Source organism: Megascapheus bottae, chromosome 19 (genome assembly GCF_031878675.1).
Source record: "Megascapheus bottae isolate mThoBot1 chromosome 19, mThoBot2.hap1, whole genome shotgun sequence".
Lineage (NCBI taxonomy): Eukaryota > Metazoa > Chordata > Mammalia > Rodentia > Geomyidae > Megascapheus > Megascapheus bottae.
In genome coordinates, this window is record NC_143527.1 from 14,210,515 (window position 1) to 14,231,864 (window position 21,350).

Consider the following 21,350-nt stretch of genomic DNA (forward strand, 5'->3'; position numbering starts at 1 on the left):
TAGGATTACAGGCATACACTACCACAGCCAGTGATCAACATTTGAGCATTCACCGAGGCGTGCACTTAAAAACAGGTGAATTTTATTAGCATAAGCTGTACCTTCACAAAATTGTCTTTCAAAAGCATTCTCATCCAGATCAAAGTCCTACACTAGAATTAGACCAATAAAAGAATAAAATTAAAAATCTTATGTAGGGTTATGCTATAAAAAGTGGGTTAAAGTAGAGGTATGTACCATAAAATGTTTGATATTTCCAGTGCTTGGCTATGTAGGTGAGCAAACTATATTAAATGCATCTTCTTCTTCCTAGTTCTTGTATATAAAATATAAAGGATATCCTCAAAGTCTGTCTGCTATAAAATAAATAATTAGGTAATATGTGCAGAAAGACAAGATTGAGGGGCCGGGAGTTTGGCCTAGTGGTATAGTGCTTGCCTATATATAGTGCTTGCACGAAGACCCAAGTTTGATTTCTCAGTACCACATACATTGAAAAAGCTGGAAGTGGTGCTGTGGCTCAACTGGTTCTAGCCTTGAGAAGGCTCAAGGACAGTACTCAGGCTCTGAATTCAAGGCCCACGACTGGCAAAAAAAAAAAAAAGGACAAGACTGACTCACTAGAAAGGCATCTAAACTCAACCAAAGAAATCCAGCACCATAACAAAGCCCAGTCTCCATGGTACTTGCTATTTATTTTGCAGACTCTGTTATCTCTTTCTTTGACATTTGACACACATTTCTGCTACTGGCCCTACAATTCAAGTATGTATTTTCATTTTTCAACTTGGTCATATATTTCTAGAAGGTGAGAATTGGGTCTGAGATTGATTTGTAATGAATGAATTACTTGTACCAGTAATGTTCAATAAAAGACATATATATATATATATTACTGATGACCATATATTGAGATTCTCATCTTCAAAATTCTTACCACTCAATATTGGCCAAATTGCTTAGATGTAGATACATCTAAGTGAAATGAAAATGAAAGTTTCATTTCTTTAGGAGAATCATTCAGAGAATTCAATGTCTTTTTTTCTCTTTCCTTTAATACATTCATAAATTTAGGGCCATTCATTGACTCACTTGTTTAATCTCTTAAGAAATCTGCACTGAACATATTTTTGATGGACACCATGCTAAATTCTGGAAACAAAGAGATGGTTACATGCTCACATTCTAGAAAATATGTTACATTCAGAAACACATATTTGTGGTAGAGAAATATACACATCTTTAGAGATGGATGGAAAAGAAGATGATGGCGAGACAACGTGCCACATAATAAGACTCCTTAATAAGACTCTCCTTAATAAGACCGTGATCAGTCTCATTCATTAGATAATATAAAAGCCTGCAGTCAAACTTAATGTCATTTAGACATATGAATGTAAATGGACTATATCAGATGCTCTATATAAATAAAATGTTGTGGTTATTTTTCCAGGCCAAGGGATTAACTCTGTTTATTTGTTTAGGCACCAGAAGCTATGGCAAATGTCAATAAACCCATTCAAGGCTCGGCCATTATTTGCAGGAAAGAAATCTTTGTTTGTGTAAGAAAGCCCAAGTCATCAATGGTGAAGTAGTAAGTTATGACGTGGAAGATAACCTTAGTGGAAAGCCAAGGTGATGCTCGGCTTCCCTCAGACAGAAACATCGGTGTACTTATACATAACGTCTAGTTACTCAGCAATGTAACTGCCATTCTTGCTTGCCACTTGGAGTGAGTTTCTGTTCCACTCTGCTCTTTCTTTTCCATTTTTTCAAGAAACCCTGTGCTTTCAAGTCAACAACGTCTCCAATTGCTGGTGATTTCATTTCTACAGGTGACTGCCAGCCTATTACTGCCAAAATGAACTTGTTAGTCTACATGTTGTCATTATGTACGACTGTATACTGGCATTGCCCAATTGAAATCTCCCTTTTCACGCCACCTGATACACCAGGGCAGCTGTGTACATGAAGTTTCCTTCCTCAAGCTTCCTACCCCACTCACTCTAGCTCTCCTCCCCAATGTAGAAAATCCCAGGTTCTGCCCCAGCTCCCAATTTAAGTATCATTTTCTTAGAGATAAGTTTCTCAACTGCATCCCTCTGCACACGTATCCAAGTCTTATTCAACAGATTAAATTTATGAGTTCTCATAATACTTCTTCATTAAACTCAAAATATTTTTACTGCATTAGTTATGTGCATATTTTCTGGAGTTTTTTTACCAGTATGCCCTGCCCATATGGCCAAATCATCTTGTTTATGTAACAGACATGCAGTAACTAGTAATGGCCACATGTTTATTGAAATGATGGCCTTCCCAGCAGTAATAGAATTCAGGGAAATATTGCTTGCATTTTGGTAATAAGCTTTCCATGCAAACATAATTCTGTATTAAAAAATTAACTCAATTTTAATAACATCGTATTGAATAATATTCCATGTCTTATTTCATCAGGGTATGCTCTAGTTAACATACCACTCTACTACATCATAATTAAGATTAAAGAGTCTATCTGAACCAGAAACAGTACAAATTTTCTTAGGTGTGGTAGTTTCTTTGCCTCTTATTTTCTATTTTCTTTTCTTCAGTTTAATCAGACCATTCACAGGGTATCAATCAATATTCACATTTTGGTGTGTGTAAGAGAAAAATTGACAATAGATATTGAGCCCACTCACAGCAAACACTATTTGATACATAGTGGAACATACTTGTAATCCCAGAACTCAGGAGGCTAAGGCAAGATGATACAAAATCAAATCTAATCTGAGCTATAAAACATGACCCTATTTCAACTTCTCCTCAAAATAAGCAAGAAATAAAAGCAGAAGGCATGACTGAGTAACATTTTTTAGTATTTCAAATTTAAGTTCATATTTAAACAGGTAGCTATAAATAGCTAATATCTACCTTAAGGAACTGTGTCAATCTGAATTTTTTATTTTTAATTAAAAAGCCAAGAAAAGTACTTGTTAATACACAGAATTTTGTCCATATGATTTTGTTCCTAATGAAACAAATAACCTCAGAGGTATGTGACATGATAGATACTAAGAAGTTTTTAAATCTAACTCAGCAGTTTTACCCCAACATAACTATGCTTGATTGTCAACATACCTAATCATATCTGCTCCCCTAAATTATGTGACATTCTTTTCATAAGTATGCCTTTTAATTTGTCTGAGAAGTATGATCTGAAATATTTTAAGAAGATTTGATAGCCTACAATATATCTAAAATTAATATTGAGATTTTTTTCAGAAAGCACATAAGAGATTATAAACATTAGTCTTACAAAAGGAAAGCTAACCAAAATAATGAAGTTTCTTTTGTGGCTACATTTTATTAAATAGTCTTGTAAGGAAAAAACTTATAAAAACTGGAGGAAACAGGGCTAAGAATATGGCTTAGTGGTAGAGTGCTTGCCTCGCATGCATGAAGCCCTGAGTTCAATTTCTCAGTTTCACATACACAGAAAAAGCCAAAGTGATTCTGTGACTCAAGTGGTAGAGTGCTAGTTTTGAGAAAGCTCAAGGACAGTGCCCAGGTCCTGAGTTCAAGGCCCAGGATTGGCAAAAAAAACTGGATGAAATGCTCAGTCTTCTTTATACTATATTTGTAAGATACAATAGTAATGCAAATGTTTATTATATATATACACATATATAAAATATAATTACATATATATGCTATGTGTCAGTGACTCACACTTTTAATACTAGCTATTCAGGAGTCTAAGAACTAGAAGACTTGGGTTCAAAGGAACCTGAGCAGAAAAATTCAAAAGACTTCATCTCCAAAAACCCAGCAAATAGCATGGCTGAACATATGGTCAGGAGGTAGACAACCAGCTTAGCAATCAAGCTAAGCAAGCAAAGGGCTCTAAGATTAAACTCCAGTATCATAATATATACACTACATTATATATACACCTATATAATGCATATATGCTCCATATGTATGTATTCTATATAATATATATAGTATAGTACATATACACTATAATAAGTATAGTATATGTGTTACACACACATACGTATTATACACAGTATAAAACTGAGTAGCCCTATAGCAAAAGAGTAAGAGTTTAAAACTAAGATTTCTTATGGAAATAATTTTTTAGGCGAAATAAACTCAAAAACAAGAGAAATCTGATCTGTGATCTACACATTACACTAAAGATCTGTTGCTTTTTCCCCCTTCCTGTGTTGGAATTACCAGGTATTCTGCATAATCAGAATTATGTATGAATCATTAGGATTTGCTTTCTAACGTATCCTCTGAACCAAAATTTCACTTCTAGTAAACTTGGAAATACATCTTTTCCAAAAAAGAAAGAAACTAAATGATCACTTGTTACTACTTATTTAATTAGTGTATTGAACCACAGAGAGATTTGTTTATGAGCCAATATGGCAAAAGCTTAAACTGAAAGCCATTACATGAGTGTTGATTTAAAAATGACCCTCCTACATTTACATCACACCACTGAAATTATAGTTTGACAGTCAAATTTGAATTTTTGGAAGGTATGAAACCTAAGAATTCATATTTCAGCTATTGCACTGAAGTTCTGTTACCAACCAACCGTGGAGTTATATAGCTTCCTCTTTGTAGAGAGGTATTTGTGTGAGCATACATCTGGATATTTCATGACATTTTGCTCTTATGGTAAGGGGAAAAACTAAGAGAATCATAGTTGATATAATGTGATTGCAACAAAGTATAATTTGTTGGTATTTGAAACAGTCCTCAATTGACTATGAATTAAAATGTAGAGGAAAAGTCATAGAAGATGACACCTATATGTCCTTGATGATTACCTTTAAAATCTGATCTGCTATAAAGAATTTTTCCTATTTATTGACCTGTCTATTTATCTTCTGTCTAAGCATTATGTACTTTGCTTTTTGTTTTTGGGGTGTGTGTGTGTGTGTGTGTGTGTGTGTGTGTGTGTGTGTGTGCCTGTACTGTGACTTGATCTCAGACTCTGGGCACTGTCTCTTAGCTTTTTCTGCTCAAGGAGAGTGCTTTATTTGAACTATAGCTCCACTTCCGGCCTTTTGGTGGTTAATGAGAGAAGAGTCTCCTGGACTTTCTTGCCCAGACTGGCTTCTGATTGTGATCTCCAGATCTGTCTCCTGAGCGGCTTTCAAGTAGGACTCCATTCTGAGTCTTAAATTCTAGAAGAAACTTCATGTTCTTCAGTGCATATCCTATTCAACGAGGAAAACTGAGGGGGCTAGTGGGATTGGGATGGATGGGGAAGAACAGTGGATGCTTTGTACCCCAAACTCACGCACTGAACAGCCTCACCTCTTTGTACAACTACTTGAAGATAATAAACGGTATAATTTGAAAGAATCAAAGTTCTAAATAAAACCTACTCTTAAGAACATTTTCCACATTTTCATTGATTCCACTGAGTCTTTAGTTCAGCACATAATGAAGCTATTTGATACTTGGTTATAAGACCTGTGTAGTGATCTATATGGCATCAAATGGAAACGTAAAGCTAATATCATTCTATGTTGGATGAAATCAACAGGAATTTGGTTTTAATTTGAGAGCTGAGTCATTTTTCTGGACTTTAAATAAAAAGAGAGTGAGGGGAAGGTGTCACAATGTTCAAGAAGTAATGTACTCAATATCTTACAAAAAATGTAACTGTTACACCTCTGACAATAAAATAGAGACAGAGACAGAGAGAAGCTACACAACATTCATAGAGTTACATAGTTATATGGAACACTATATGAACACTGACTTGGAAACTGGTTTAATGATTACTTTTGCATTGGAAAATAATGAAAATTAATTACTGCTTCCAATCTGATTTCCCTATCTACTTGCAGAAGTGAGATGTTGTTTTCCAAAAAGAAAAAAAAATTCCAGCCTGAGGAATATTATATGGCAATACATTATTTTATGTATCTTCATTTGCATAGTAATGAATAATTAAAAGCATTGGTAATTTTAGTTACACTTAACACAGAATTAGGACTGTATTTATATAATAAATGCTACAGTGGAAAATTTCACACATCAAAAGTATAGCATAATGAAATGAACCTTAACTCTTTTTTTTAGCAGAGCTATAGGTATATGTTCAGAGGTTTGATTTCATTATAGCAGATATGAGGTATTTGAAAAATACAAAATTTTGAGCATTTAAAATATTTTCAGCTGGGCACAAGGTACTCTTACCTGTAATCCTAGCTACTTAGAGTCTAGGTTTGGGAAGACAACAGAAGATTCATGAAATGCCTGGATTAAGTGTGGTGGCATACACCACTATTCTAGTAGATAGATTGGGCCCTAGCAACTCACCTGGCAGGAAGCAAGACCTTGTCAAAAATGATCAGGGAAGCGGCTTAGCCATCAAGCATCAGGACCTGAGTTCAATCAAACCCCAGCATTGCCAACATTTAAACACAAAAAGGTTGATAAAATCCATCCATTAACGTTACTTGCAGGATTGTTGCCTTGCATGTGTCTTAGTTAACTTCTTTCCTTAACTGAATCTCCACGGTAGCATTTGCCTTAAAATTCCCCATGAATGGAGCCCCAATAAATCATCAGACCTGAGGTAATCATTAGACCTAACAATATGACAAACTCGCAAAGTTTTCAAAGGTGTTTTAATAACCAAAATTGATATTAACACCCTGAAAAAACCCTTCATGACTGATTGAATGTGTTTAAGGAAAATGTCCACTTTGCTCCATGATATCCTGTTCAAATTCATTGTTGAACAGGAGAATGAAATCTTAGCTTGCAAAATTGGGGGGGGGCGGATTAATGTTTCCACAGCAATTGACTCATGCTGTATTTACTGAATGTCATATTGTAAGAGAAAGTGGCTTTACACGGAGAGACAGAGCAGCTTAGAGCTCTCTGGCAGTCCACGTTTATGACAAGACTTCCACTGCAGCACAGCAATGATTAGGAGACTGGCTTAGGAGCTGAGAGAACAGAAAGCAGGCACCAAGCAAGCTGTCTACAGCGCCTGAGCAAAACCTCTTTGCCAGCCAAACTCTGTCTCTTGCAAACCCACAGGCTGGGAAAGAAAACACAGGCACTCAAGATGAGTTCTCCAGGCCCATCCTCAGAGGCTCCTGTCACTCTGGGGTTGCTCTTCCTTCCTTCGTGAATGAACCATGCAGGTGACATCTCACGTTGACCCTTCAGGTCCAAGGGACACAACACCCAGCAACAGTGCATTGCAGATCTGGGGACCCAGGTACTCACACCTCCAAATGGATCCAGACTGCAGCCTCTGGGAATATCTAGCCCATCTCTTTATGGTACTGTTGCTTCCATCAGCTGTGGAAATTAACATCAGATAACAGAGTAGCTTGGTTAAGTGCTGGACAAGCATCACGGAGCATTCGATTATGTGAACATGAACGGCACATTGATGGTGGAGAAAGCCTGAGTGATAATGGCTAGAAAATACCTGCTCAGGGGGGCCAGAAGGGGGACGTTGCTGCCCGCCGGTGCCCCTGCCTCTCTCTTCTTGTGTAACAGCAAAGGCGGCTCAGTCCCTTTGACAGGCTATGAAGCTCCGCTGCCTGTCGGCGTCGGGCGGTCCTAGTGCCTGCCCCAGGTTAGTGAGCCAGCTAGGTAACTCCAGACGCCCTCCCTGGCCCTTCCTGCGGCTGTCCTGGCTTGAAGCTGCCACCTGGGCTCACAGGGAGACCACCTGGGGAAGCCCAGGCCAGACTTGTTCTGGGAATAGGAGCATTACATACTTTTTCCACTGCCACCTAGAAGATGGTTGAAGACAAAAATGACACCTTGACTGTAAAATTAAATTAAAAATAAACATGAAAAAATAAAATAGAAATAAAACAATAATTACAGATGATCTTATCTCTTAAATCGGGCCAAGGCACAGGTCAGTGTTAGAGGCACAATGCTGACAGGGGAAAAAAAAGAAAAGAAAGAAAGAAACCTCATATACACACACACCATATTTACTGAAACTTGTTCATTTTGTTTCATTCTGGCCCCACACTGAATGTGAATGGGAAAGAGGGGGAGAAACAAAGAAGAGAAACTCTGATATATCTCTTTTTTTTTTAGTTATTTGAAAACAAGTTACTCAGAGTTTGAAATAGCTGCATGAAACCTATTCTTAAAGAATCCTTAAAAAATAATTTTTGGTTCTAAACAAAATATATACTACTGTACATTATTGTCGAGAAACCCTTAATTAAAAATATACAAAACAGATCTTCAGAAGGTTGTTCTCTTATAAAAAGGCCAAAGGTGGAAAATAATTAATTAATTAATTAATTAATTGAAGGCCAAAGGTGCAAGTCCAACTCACATAAGTGGCACTTTCCTATTTTCCTATTTTCTGTTTTTTTTTTAAAAAACCTTATGACATCACCTTTTGCACATGGCATTTATATTTTTTTAATTTACTTACCATCCAACTGCAATGTGAAAGAATCTGCTCTTTTAATTTTGGCAGGGTAATCCTGAGAAAAATCACACAGCACATAGTAGGTCTATGATTAACATCCATGAACACACTGAACTGCACAGTGAGTTGGGAAAATACAACATAGACTACTGGTGCAAACATTAATCTTTTGGCCAATTAATTTTGTGTACCTCTCTATTTTCATAAAGGATACATTTGCCTTTCAAAGAGCTCCTCAGGTTAGCCTGAGGTAAAGATATTAATGTGTGCATATAAAATTATTCATATATATGAACAAGTAACTTAAGTGAGGATTTTCTATGTTCTAGGCTCATCTGTATCTTGATGCTTGGGGCATGGCATGGACATGGATGATTAGATATCTTTTGCCCAGTGTATGCAGTGAAGACTTGGGTGGCAGGTGGCAGGATGATACAGAAACAACAGTCTGGAAAGGTGCTGGTCAGTTAGCATAGTACACGTAGGCAGAAGGACAGAAGGGGGACGGGGTCGAGAGGCAGGTACTGAAGACCGTGGTATCGGTGAGTAGTCACCAGGAAAGCATTCTCACCCACCAAGAGATGAGAGATGGCTGCTTTCCAGCAGGAAGCAAAGCTCCTCATGAGTCAGGCAATCAATGTCATTGGCAGCCAGTAACAAGGTATACAGGGAGGCTGAGGTCAGCAGTTCAGCAAGCGTACATAACAGTAAGGCAAACCATGGAGAAGACAAGGTGGGGTAGGCTCATAGGAAGAGCACTGACTCCAGGCCCAGGGTCAGACTGAGCCCTACAGAGTGATGCATCTGCTGACAGGAGGGCTTGAAATCCATCTCCAGCACTGATGGCACACACAGGTTAAAAAACCTGGGGGAAAGAAATGCAAGGACAGGGGACTCTGCTGCTTGGTAGAACCAGCTTGGCCCAGTGTAATTCTGCCTCTACTACAAATTTCTTGACTGAGCCTGGAGGATTAAGATTTAATTATCTATCTCTTGCCACTTCTTCCCAATGTAGCATGTTTCTGAAATAAGACCTTGTCTAAAAAAAATGTTTAAGCTGAATATTTAAAGTTATTGAAAAGAATTTACCCAGTATTCTAATAGGGAGAATATAATACATCTTAAGAAGTCTTGTGATTTACACTTGTTTGTTACTTTAGACACATCTCTAGACTGAATCAAATGAAGCACGTTTACAATGGCACAAGAAAAGGCCCTATCAGCTTCCTTCTATATAACAGACACTGATGCTGTGCCATCTGATAACAAGTGCTTTTCATCACAGAACCCAGAGAGCCCCTGGTAACAAAATGAATGGAATCCAGGAAATATGCCCAGGAAGGACAGATCCACAATACACTAACTGGACTGCAGGAGGTGACACACAGCTTGTCTGTGTACTGCCACACATCAGCCCACCTTGAGGGTCTTTTAGAAAGATGTTCTTTAAAAATCTATGAAATTGAAAATAAGAGAAGGCAAACATTGCCGGATTAGCCACTGTCAGTGGGTTTTTCACAATTCACATCGTAGCAAAGTTAGTCCTATCAGATGTAGAATTCTAAGAGAACTCCATTATTTATGAAAATAAATTATTAGCTGTCATAGAAAGAGGATACACAAGTAAACTTGGTGTGGTTATAGAGAAGCACTAATTAGTGTAGATACTTTCTGAATCACTTCTTCCTCCTCATTAGACTTCCTGTTAAAAGTGTTGATTTGTTCTGAATTCTTCAGAGTTTCATGATTGCAAAGCTACTACTGCATTACTCTCTGTTGATGGGGAAGCCTACTTTTGCCTTTGCAAGACATTGGAGCAGATGCTTAGATTCCCCCAAAATTATATTTCTGTTGTGCTGTGGTATATGGTATTCATACAGTGAAGGTTGATTAATTCTCACAGTTTAACTCAGGCTGGACAGTTTCAAAGGTTTCAAAGTTATTTTAAATTGTTGACAAATTGTCAATAATTTCTCTCCCATCTGTATTCAACATTGTTCCTGTCGCCAAGGACTTTGGCAGTTTAAAGAGATCATTTGCCGAAGAGTAGAGCATTGGGTGAGACAAGATGCTCTCGAATCATACATTCTGTCAGGGTGTTCCACTCCTGCATTCTGACAGAAGTAAGTGAGCTCACTTTGTCTCTCATTGTAAGAACCGTGAAAGGATGGATTCTACACTTGGTGACAAGAGGCGTGGGGAGTCACACCCAGCCCTCACCTGTGGCAGCCCATGCCACACCCAGAAAGCAGCTCAGTGGATTTCTCCCGTGGCCTTGCAGACAGAAGCAACCCTTCAACCTCTTAAAAGGTATTCTCCATCATGACATTGGACCACCAAGCATTGTTTTTACCTACTTGGTATATACACTGGCACTTTGGAGAGTTGGCACCTTTGCTCAAAACTATGATTCTGGGTCACTTTTTATAGTTTCAGATTTTTTATCTCATCTCTCTGCACTGAGTGAACATCTCAGGATTCAATCCTTCGGAACACTTGGGTGTTACCAACCTCCTTGTGATTGACACAGTCTTCACAGTCTTCTCCTTTCCTTTACTGCAGGTAGCATTTCCACAGGTTACACCCACAATGGAGCCTCTGACTGAAGGCTTTGTAATGTTGTCCTTAATGTACTATGTTATCTCTCATCTCCTTTGCTGTCCCTTGGGTATCTCATATTGTTATAGTATCTCACTTTGTTTTCTGATATATTGAATTTATTTGTATTTGGTTATTTGAAATTTGATAGGGAAGGGGGGAAAACAAAGTGGGGGGATAGGGGGGAGGGTAATGGGGACCAAGACATGTGAAAGGGTATCAATGTATGTGAATTAATGCACCTTCTATCTGGCAAATATCATGTAACCCTTTTATTAATTACAATAAAAAAAGAAAAAATGTTGCCAAATGTCCTTTAAAAGCAGTTTTCTGAATTTTCATTCCTATCTGTAATATGTGACAATTTAGTTCTTCTTCTGCCTATTGCTTGTTTAGATAAATGATTCCAGCAACAGGAAAAAAATCAGTCTTTTTCATTTGATCATTTTGGTGAATGTTTTATGATTATTTAAAGGACTTAACTTGAATGTTAAATGCAGATACGATGGCTCACGCATGGAATCCTCGCTACTCAGGAGGCTGAGATCTGAGGATCACAGTTCAGAGCCAGCCTGGGCACTAAAGTCTGTGAGACTCTTATCTCCAAATAACTACCAGAAAACCAGAAGTGGTGCTGTACCTCAAGACATAGGGCAGTAGCCTTGAACTGAAGAGCTCAGGCACAATACCTAGGCCCAGAGTCCAAGTCTCATGACTGACCTAAAACAAACAAAAAAGCAGATGTAACTGAACTCTTTACATAAGTTTAAAATCCTTTAAATATCCTCTTTTGTGAAGTATCTATTTAAACTGTTTAATAGCAAAATGAGGTTTCTGGCTGGGAGTTTGGCCTAGTGGTAGAATGCTTGTCTAGCATGCACGAAGACTTGGGTTTGATTCCTCACTACCACATACATAGAAAAAGCTGGAGGTGGTACTGTGGCTCAATTGGTAGAGCACTACCCTTGAGAAAACCCAAGGACAGCCAGTGTTCTGACAAACAAAAAAAAAAAGAAAAAGAAAAATGAGATTTCTATCATTTAAAATTGTTTCTATTTGTTTAAGTGTGCATGCATTAGATCTGTTATCATTCTGTGGGTTGGTTTTGAACATTCTGCTTAATTACTTTGTACCCAACCTGGAGGCCCATCTTTAATTTGTAAAACATATTACTTGAATATTATTTTTACTATTATTCATTTTTATCTGTTTTTCTTTTAGATTTAGTACTTTTAGTGCCTTCACTGAGAAATCTGCTTATTAATTCCAAGTTGATAAAGATGCTCTAGGGTTTTTGAAAGAGCAATAAAAATATGAATAATGTCTAAAAAGTCAGATGCAGTAAGAGTAATAAAAAAAACAACATCAGACTACTAGAAATGCCATTTTTAACTTTTTTAATTACCTTTAACTAGTTGTACAAAGGAGTTACAATTCAACGAGTACAATACATGTCGACCAGTGTCACCTCTACTGTCCTTCTCCCCTATCACATTGATCAGCTCACATTTCCTGGCTTCATTTTTGCACATATACATTAACCAGAAGAAATTTTCAGTGAAAACTTTCTTGGGACATGATATTGCTGAAAGTGGTCATTTCAGTCTCGTGATAATGAACTGCACACCATGTATAAATGACATGCTTTACTGCTTATTCATAACCACAGTGAATATGCATATGTAGAAAGCATAGGTGAGTTCACAAAATGAATAATTCCTTAAAGTCTCTTCAGGCTAATGCATATTGTCCTGAAAACTGAGAAGACAGGCTCGCCGTTACATAGAACACAAAAGAAGCCTCCAAAGAGAAGACACAACCTCAGGATCGAGCTGAAAGCAGTTCCTAGACTTGGCTGGTGTCAGGGCAAAGCTCCTTTTTTAAAATCTCATTTCTTTCCATCATAAACTTCCTCCTCATTTTCTTAGCTTACAAGCAGTAATATGAGAAAAGATGAACTTCAACAAAACAATCTTGCCTTGTTTATATTTTTTCCTTTTCTTCTTAATGTTTGCTGACATTTTATCTAGAATTTTACAGATTTATAAAGCTGAAGAAATTTTAAAGTTTTATCCTCTCCATCTTTCAAAAACACCCACATTATGTGAAATGCAGTCCTGTTTAAATGACAATTTGCCAAGCCATCAGCTATAGGGACCTGATCATCTGGCTCTCAATTTATTTTGATTAAATAAAATGTGAAGACTATAAACAGTACTTTGAAATCACTGTTGCAAGCTAGCAAAATTGTTTGATTTGATGTCAGTTTTATTTTCTAAAATTTCTTTTATTACTCCAACCTATTACATGATGATTATAAAGTGTCATAAAATTAAATATGTTCACTGTCTTATGGAAGAAAATGGCCATTATTCTCCTAAGGGTTTGGAAAGAAGTTATACTGACTTGCTTGATTTCTGTCTATAAATTTTTTGCATTTATTCCTCTTTAAAAAATATTTCAGCCTTCCTATTTGAGTGTTTGTCATTGAGACAGCTGCAGACATTCCTCATCTCTTTAGTATCTATACCTCTCTCCTGTATATTTTCAATTACCTCTTAATAAATCTATTTTTTCATGCTGCTTCTCATTAACCACCAGTGGATTCCCCTTTGGAAAATATTTTTATTAAAGAATTTATTAAAATTTATTTTTACATCATATTTCAAATGACACGTTTAACAAACAAGTATTCAAGAAGGGAATCTCTATACATAATCACTGGCAGTTAGATTTTAGAACATAATCAAAATTAGGCTAAGGGTTTATATGTCATAGATACATATTAATCTATGTAATAAAACATTATGTCTGTAGAGTCATAAGTTTTTATGTCTATGTAGTTGTGCTTATATTTCCAGTACCATGTCCATAGCATTGGGTACACAAATGTTGAGTCCTCACTTTTGTACTGTTTGGATCTAATAGCCACATATTAAGGATACCATGTGCCTTTTTTTAATTAAAGAATTTATTGTTGATTTTTACATCATATTTCAAATGACGTATTTAACAAACAAGTGTTCAAGAAGGGAATCTCTATATACAATCACTGGAACTTAGTTTTTAGAACTTAATCAAAATTAGGCTAAGGGTTTGTATGTCATAGATACATACTAGTTTATGAAATAAAACATTATGTCTATAGAGTCATAGGTTTTTATGTCTATATAGTTACGTTTATAGTTCCATTACCATGTCCATAGCATTGGCTATGCAAATATTGAGTCCTAGCTCTTGTACTGTTTGGATCTAATAGCCACATATTAAGGATACCATGTGCCATTTGTTCCTTTAGTCTTGACTTGTCTCGCTCAACATGATTAGCTCTAGATTCATCCACTTCCCTGCAAATGCCATTATTTTATCTTGTCTGTTGGCTGTGTAGAATTCCATTGAATATATATATATATGTATATATATACCACATTTTCTGTATCCATTCATCTGCAGTAGGGCATCTAGATTGTTTCCATCACCTGGCTATTGTGAGCAGTGCAGAGATATACATATCTTGGGTTATGATGTTCAGGGTAGTTGCCCAGAGGTGGTATGGCGGGATCGTAGGGAAGGCCGATTTTTGTTCTTTAAGAAAAGATATTTATCAATAATACGTCTGACAAATGCTTAATATCCAGTATCTACAGGGAACTCAAGAAACTAATCCCCCCAAAACCCAATAAACCATTCACTAAATGGGAAAGGGAACTAAAGAGAGACTTATCAAAAAAAGAGATGAAAATGGCAGAAAAGCATATGAGAAAATGTTCATCATCCATGGTCATAAAGGAAATGCAAATAAAAACAACCCTAAGATACCACCTTACCCCAAGAAGAATGGCCAAGATTTTGAACTCAGACAATGACAGATGCTGGAGAAAAAGGAACCCTTTTGCACTGCTAGTGGGATTGTAAACTAGTTCAGCCACTCGGGAAATAAAATTTTAAATGTTCTAATTTAGCATCTTAGGTCTGTAAAAAGACAACTCCTAAGATGTATAACATTTTTACCCAATCCCCGATGATGCTTCATACATCTAATCAGAAATGTCCTGATTATCTGCATCTTTAAAAACCAACCTCCTCTATCTACTGTGCCATTTATTAACCACTCTTGCTCATAGACAACAGTCTCAATGGCATAGTTTGTGTTTTTGAACTGTACCAAATTCTACCATCAATCCATTTGTCCACTCATTTAATGAATAGTATTTAAGAACCTACTATTACAAAGCATTAATCTGAGTCATAAATAAACCAAGACTGCACTCACAAATAGTTTTGTGTGGAGTTTACATTTTACTACTCTGGAAAAATAGAGAAGAAATATTTGTAAACATATATATATATTTCAGATGGCAGTGAGTAGTGTGGAAAATAAAGCAAAGTAAGAAGTAACAGCAAGCTGGGTGCCAGAGGCTCATGCCCATAATTCTACTCAAGAGGCTGAGATCTGAGATTTGCAGTTTGAAGCCAGCCTTGGCAGGAAAGTCCATGAAACTCTTACCTCAATAAGCCAGCAAAAAGCCAAAAGTGGAGCTGTGGCTGACGTGGTGAAGCACTAGCTTTGAGAACAGAAGCTCAGGGACAGCACCCAGACCTTGCATTCAAGACCCAGGAGCAGAACAACAACAAAAAGTAACTGCAAAGAAATGTGAGTTATTTTATAAATATTGACCCAGAGAAGACTTCCCTGGTGAAGTAATAATTGAAAAACAAATGCATTGGCTGCCTCTGAAAAGTATCACTGTATTTCCACAAAAGAGGAAGAAATGCTACACAAATATGTAGTATCATTTAAAAATACATATCTGTATACCTGTAAGGGAGAACATTTCCTACTAAATAAAGTAATACATAAAATAGAAGTTCATGTAAATGAAAGTCAAAATCCTGGGATAAATAACAATAGACCTGAGGCCCTGTTGGATTGATGTAAAAGTAGGATAAACCCTGGGATTTAGTTTTAGGGAAGAGGATAAACTGTTGGTGTTCCCCTGAACTCCAGTGGAAAGGGAAGTGGAAGGAGGGGTGGGGGAGCATGTGGAAAGGGTTGACATCCATCAAGACCCATGATATTCAAAACCTGCTTTGTTAAATGGCAACTCCTTTACACAACTTTTTAAAGATATAATAAATGACTTTAAAAAATCTCTTTCAGTTCTCAAGCCCAAAATGATCTAAGTGCATGAAGCTTTGAACTTTTAAGCCCCTCCCCCCAAAACAACTGGAGGAAGTATCTAAACATTTTTGCCCTATGCTCTTGAACAAATAGATGTACTGGATTTGGGAGGTTATCTACCTTCTGTTGCTACAGTTCTTTTCTCACTGTGATGAAAAGAACAAAGGCCAGGACATTTTTTACAAATCTAATTTTGGCAGAAATTTGATCTTAGGAAATGTAATCCATTATTTAATGCATAATGAGTAAATGAATGACATATTCCATCATGCTCACAAGGATTAAATATTGAAAAGGAGATAATACATATATGGATATTTTCAACTCAATTTATAGTCAAAGAAATAAGTAAGAAAACTCAGGAATGGAGCCAATCAACAAGGGAGTTTTGTGTTCTGAGCACAATGTTTTTCACTTGAGTATAGCATAAACGTTCCAAAATGAATGGCATTTATTTTTATATTTAAAATCAGTCTTTTATTTTTCTAGGATGCTTCTCCATTGGCAGATCTGTATGTCAAGTATCTAAAATGACCTGATTTAGACTTTGAAAGGAATTCTCAATATGATTCTTTTTGAAACTTGAGACTACTTTCTATTGGACCAGAATGTCTGAAAGTTAACCGTTTCTGAAATTGCATCATTAGCCATCATTGAAATGAGATTCTGAAGTAATTTGAGGGAATTTTTAGAAATCAGAGAATTAGAGGCATTTTTTAGTATCTCCTATGTATCTTCTTGCTTCTTTCATATTGGTACTGAGTCACTAGGCTTGCTCACATCCTGAATTAATTTCTTTTCATCTCTCTTCTATGCTGAAGCTATCCGTATAATTGTTAGGACGTCATTACTTCATCTCTATTTTTTTCAACTGACTGAACAGAGGGTGAATGACTGGGTTTGGAACCAAGTTTTTAGCCTGAATGTACTTTGAGCTCACAGTTGGAAAAGTACTAACTGATATGCCATGTTGTGATTGTAATTTTGCAGCCCCTGTCTCTGCAGCACGTTGCTTAGCTACTAAGTCATTCTCCTGGCATGATGATCTATACTCCTTTCAGGTTATTTCTCTTCTCATAAATCCTGTCATGCAGATCCATAGTATTGTAAAACTCTTGGTGAAGGTAATACATGGAGAAAGTTGTCCAATCATTTTTAGAACTGTTTGCTTTTAAAATTATATGCATGCTTCTTGTTTAATAGTTGTGTACTGCTACAAAATTTTTATTTGGATAAAATATAAGATGTCTAGGGGTCATTAGTGATGAGAGTGATGTTTTTAATATCACAGTAAAATCGAGAAATAAATCAACAATGACCAGTGATGGCAAGAAAGTGGTCTATGTGATTTGAAAGCTAGAGACAATACATACAAGAGGTGAAGGATTTCATTGTTGATAAATTTCATTTACCAGATAGATTTAAAATTTGGATTTGTTTAGCCAAATAAGAAGATACAGTTCAAAGTAAACTGATAGAAAAATTAGAGTCACTACACATTTCAATGAGCTGCAAACAAGGACAATTTCTAATAGAGTAATGTACATACAGTTAAGATCCTGTCAGTTTTAGGTGTAGTAATAAAATTAAACACAAATTATACTACTCAATATTTGAAGAAATGAAAATTAAGCCAATCTTAAATGTTAGTTAAGTTTAATATACTACATCTGTATTCTTTAGCTTATGCAGTAACATTCTTTAGGAGAACATTTTTTTGAGTTTCTGTGTTCATCCAAACAAATAGTAACGCAAAATTGAAATATATTTGGTTAATTAATCAACGATAAATAATTGTCTTGCATTAATTTGATTTTGTGGTAAAGATGAATTTAGTACCCAACATACATCTCATCTGCTTACATATTATTACTGTCTGTCTACTACTGCACTTCCCGAGGGATTAGGTTAATATCAAATGACCAGTTCTGACCAATAGACTAGGATCAATCATGTGTGATGTATATTACTTGTTGGACAGGACAGTTAATAACATTTCTGGGCCTTTCTATTCCTCCATTCTCCTTTCTATGCAAGATGAGGAAATTTCCAGGCGATCAGATTTTTTAAAAAAGCTTTTCAAAGGGACTTGGAGTTTGCCTAGTGATAGAGTGCATGAAGAACTGGGTTCAATTACTTGGTACCACATACATAGAAATAAAAGCCAAAAGTGATGATGTGGCTCACTTGGTAGAGCTCTAGCCTTGAGGAAGCCCAAGGACAGTGCTCAGGCCCTGAGTTCAAGACCCAGGACTGGCAAAGATAAACAACAACAACAAAAAAGCTTGTCTTCAAAAACATTAAAAAGAAGTCAGCTCTTGTATGATTATGACCGGTAGACCAAAACCAGCTGGCCTCTGTGTGACTTGAAACCTAAGACTATTTTTTCTAGTTTCATAATAGCTCACAAACGAAAAGCAACAGAACAGTATGACACGATGCATGACATGGAATGAAATTCAACATCCCTGTCAACGAATAGTTTCACTGAAAAACAGACGCTCCCATTTGTTTATGTATTGAGTATGACTGCTTTTGTGCAACCATGAAAACTGAGTCTTGTAACAAACTCCACCTGGTGAGCAACATCTGAAATGTTTGCCATGTGGCCCTTCATTGAACCTGTTGGAATCAATGCCTCTGTCTACCAGAACTACAAGAGATAGATCCCCACTCTCCACACCCTGTTTCACAAACTGATTCCTGCTCTCCTAACAATTACAGATAGGGCAAGCATTGAAGGTTAACCAATAATGAACAAATGACTTTTTCAAGGGAATTGGAGTTCAATTTTTAAATTAAGAGATTTGAGAAGATACAGACCAGGTGTTCCTAATTGCTGGAAATGAGCAACAAGATGAGTTGGGAGAAAATTTTGGCCATGGTACAACATATGCTAAAAAAGCAAGAATGAGGCTAAGAGTGTTGGCACGTGTGTATAATCCCAGCAGCTGGCACTTTGGAAAGCTGAGATATTAGGAGCAAAGTGTGAGACCATCCAGGAGGATAACAAAATCAGATGTCAATGTGAGAGCCAAGGAATTCCAAGAAGGATGAGAGTGAAAGCAGAACCCTTAGTTTGTTCCATATTCTTCCTTTGTTTCAGATGAGACATCCATATTTCTCCTTTCTCATAGTCTAAAAAATTCCTTTTCCTCTTTGTTGTCAAAACTCTTTTAGTAATTGATCGTTCTGCTGGCTTGGGCTAATGTGAATGGATTTCTATTGCTTGGAATAAAAAAGGCATTCACAAACACTGACCTCAAGAAACTTTAATTAAAATTTCCAGAAGTCTTCCATAAATATTTAATAGGGGAATGCTCCAGCAAAATGATTCAATCTGTCATGGAGGCAGAAACAATGTCCTATCTCAGTCTAGAGAACACTTGCAATGTCTTTCCATACATTCTACAAGGTGATTTTGTAAGTATATACCTTACTTTCTTTTAAGGCATATTAATTAGAGATCTCTTGGATATAATTCTGAAGGGCTTTGACAGAAGACTTTGTAAAGTAACTTGAGCAGAAAAACACCCAATTCTCAACCTCTTCCTTAATTAAAGGGAAGAATTTCTCATACATAACAGCAGAATTACTTAGCTTAAAGTTTATGAGTAACAAAATAACTCTAAGATTCCACCTCACTCCAGTTAGAATGGTCAGGATCAAGAAATCTAATAACAGATGCAGGGATGTGGCCAGGAGGGATCATTACTACACTGTTGGTGGGTGTGTAAACTCATTCAACCACTATGGAAAGCAGTATGCAGTTCCTCAAAAGACTAAACATAGAGCTGCCCTACGACCCAGCAATTCTACTCCTTGGCATTTACCCAAAAGTCCAAAAATAAGGACATGCTAAAGCCACTAGCACAAGGATGTTCATTGCAACACTATTTACCATAGCAAAGATATGGAACCAACCCAGCTGCCCCTCAGTAGATGATTGGATCAACAAGATGTGGTATTTATACACAATGGAATTCTATGCTGCCATCAGAAAGAACGACATCGCCCCATTTGCAAGAAAATGGAAAGACTTGGAAAAAAATCATATTATGAGAAGTAAGCCAGACTCAAACAAACATAGGCTTAATGGTTTCCCTCATTTGTAATAATTCGTACAAACCTTGGACTATCCTAGCAGAGGATTACAATAGTTCAAAACCTAGATACAGAAGAACGTATAGGATGAGGCTAAATGAAAGGACTCCACGATATGGAAATAAGAGCTATATAATGTGTGATTGTTGTTCTTAAGGCACTATGTTATTTCTCATCTCTTTTGTTGTCCCTTGGTTATTCTCATATTGTTACAGAATCTTACCTTGTTATCTGGTATAGTGTATGTATGATTATTTCTTTATTTGAAATAGTAAAGGGAAGTGGGGAACAAGAAGTCAGCTTATTCCTCAAATTTCCTTTACCAGTATAAGCAAAATGAAGATTTCCCTTTTCTTTAGAAGTCATAAGAGATTCCTAAAGGGGTCCACAGCTGAGAAACTTAAGTATAAAGACCATTATCATCAAGATCAATGATAGGGACATATGAAAAACTATTCGTGATATGAAATTACCTTCTGCTATTGTTCTGAATGGGCAGAGCCCATTATGTAGCAGCCTACTAGCTCTGCAGCCATCTGAGGCTGCTAGGATTGTAGCCTGTAGCAGGCAACACCTTCTTAGTGTGGCTCAGCAGCAGATAACGCCTACCAGTGTTGCAGCTTCTCTGCCAAAACTGTCTCTGTAATCTTTTCAAGTCCTTGTCTCAAAAATTCAACCAAGGGCATCCTGGAATAATGGAGAGAGATTGCTAAGAACTTCTCTCTGTACTGACTCCTAAGGGGCTGAGCTGCACTCTGATTGGTCACTCCTATGCAAATGAGGTACAGGAGTGACCAACCAGAGAACAGCAGCTGAGTCACTGTGGGTCTGCAGACCTGAAGCTCTAGTTCCCCAATTAAGTCTGTCTCCTGTATCCAGATCACCCTGTGCTGAAGGGAAGGGAGCACTCCATTCTCTGCTGCTGAGATTTTTGAGACAGTCTTGCATTTTCCATAGTCTGGTCTCCACTCACCAAACTAGCAAGGCCTTCCACTGCAAGAGGTTCTTCAGGGGACCTGGAGCACTACC

At 36.9% G+C, this 21,350-nt stretch overlaps 1 protein-coding gene across 1 annotated transcript in view; it reads right to left on the bottom strand.

The window, feature by feature from the left end:
* Rab27b (RAB27B, member RAS oncogene family) overlaps nucleotides 1–7,513 on the bottom strand; it is a 117,715-nt gene extending 110,202 nt beyond the window's left edge. Inside the window, exons 1-2 of the mRNA XM_090353058.1 lie at nucleotides 7,463–7,513; nucleotides 7,255–7,329 (exon numbers count right to left, since the gene is read on the bottom strand). The gene's annotated coding sequence lies outside the window, so the exon portion shown is untranslated. The remainder of the gene's footprint in view (nucleotides 1–7,254; nucleotides 7,330–7,462) is intronic.
* Between the last annotated feature and the right edge of the window lie 13,837 nt (nucleotides 7,514–21,350).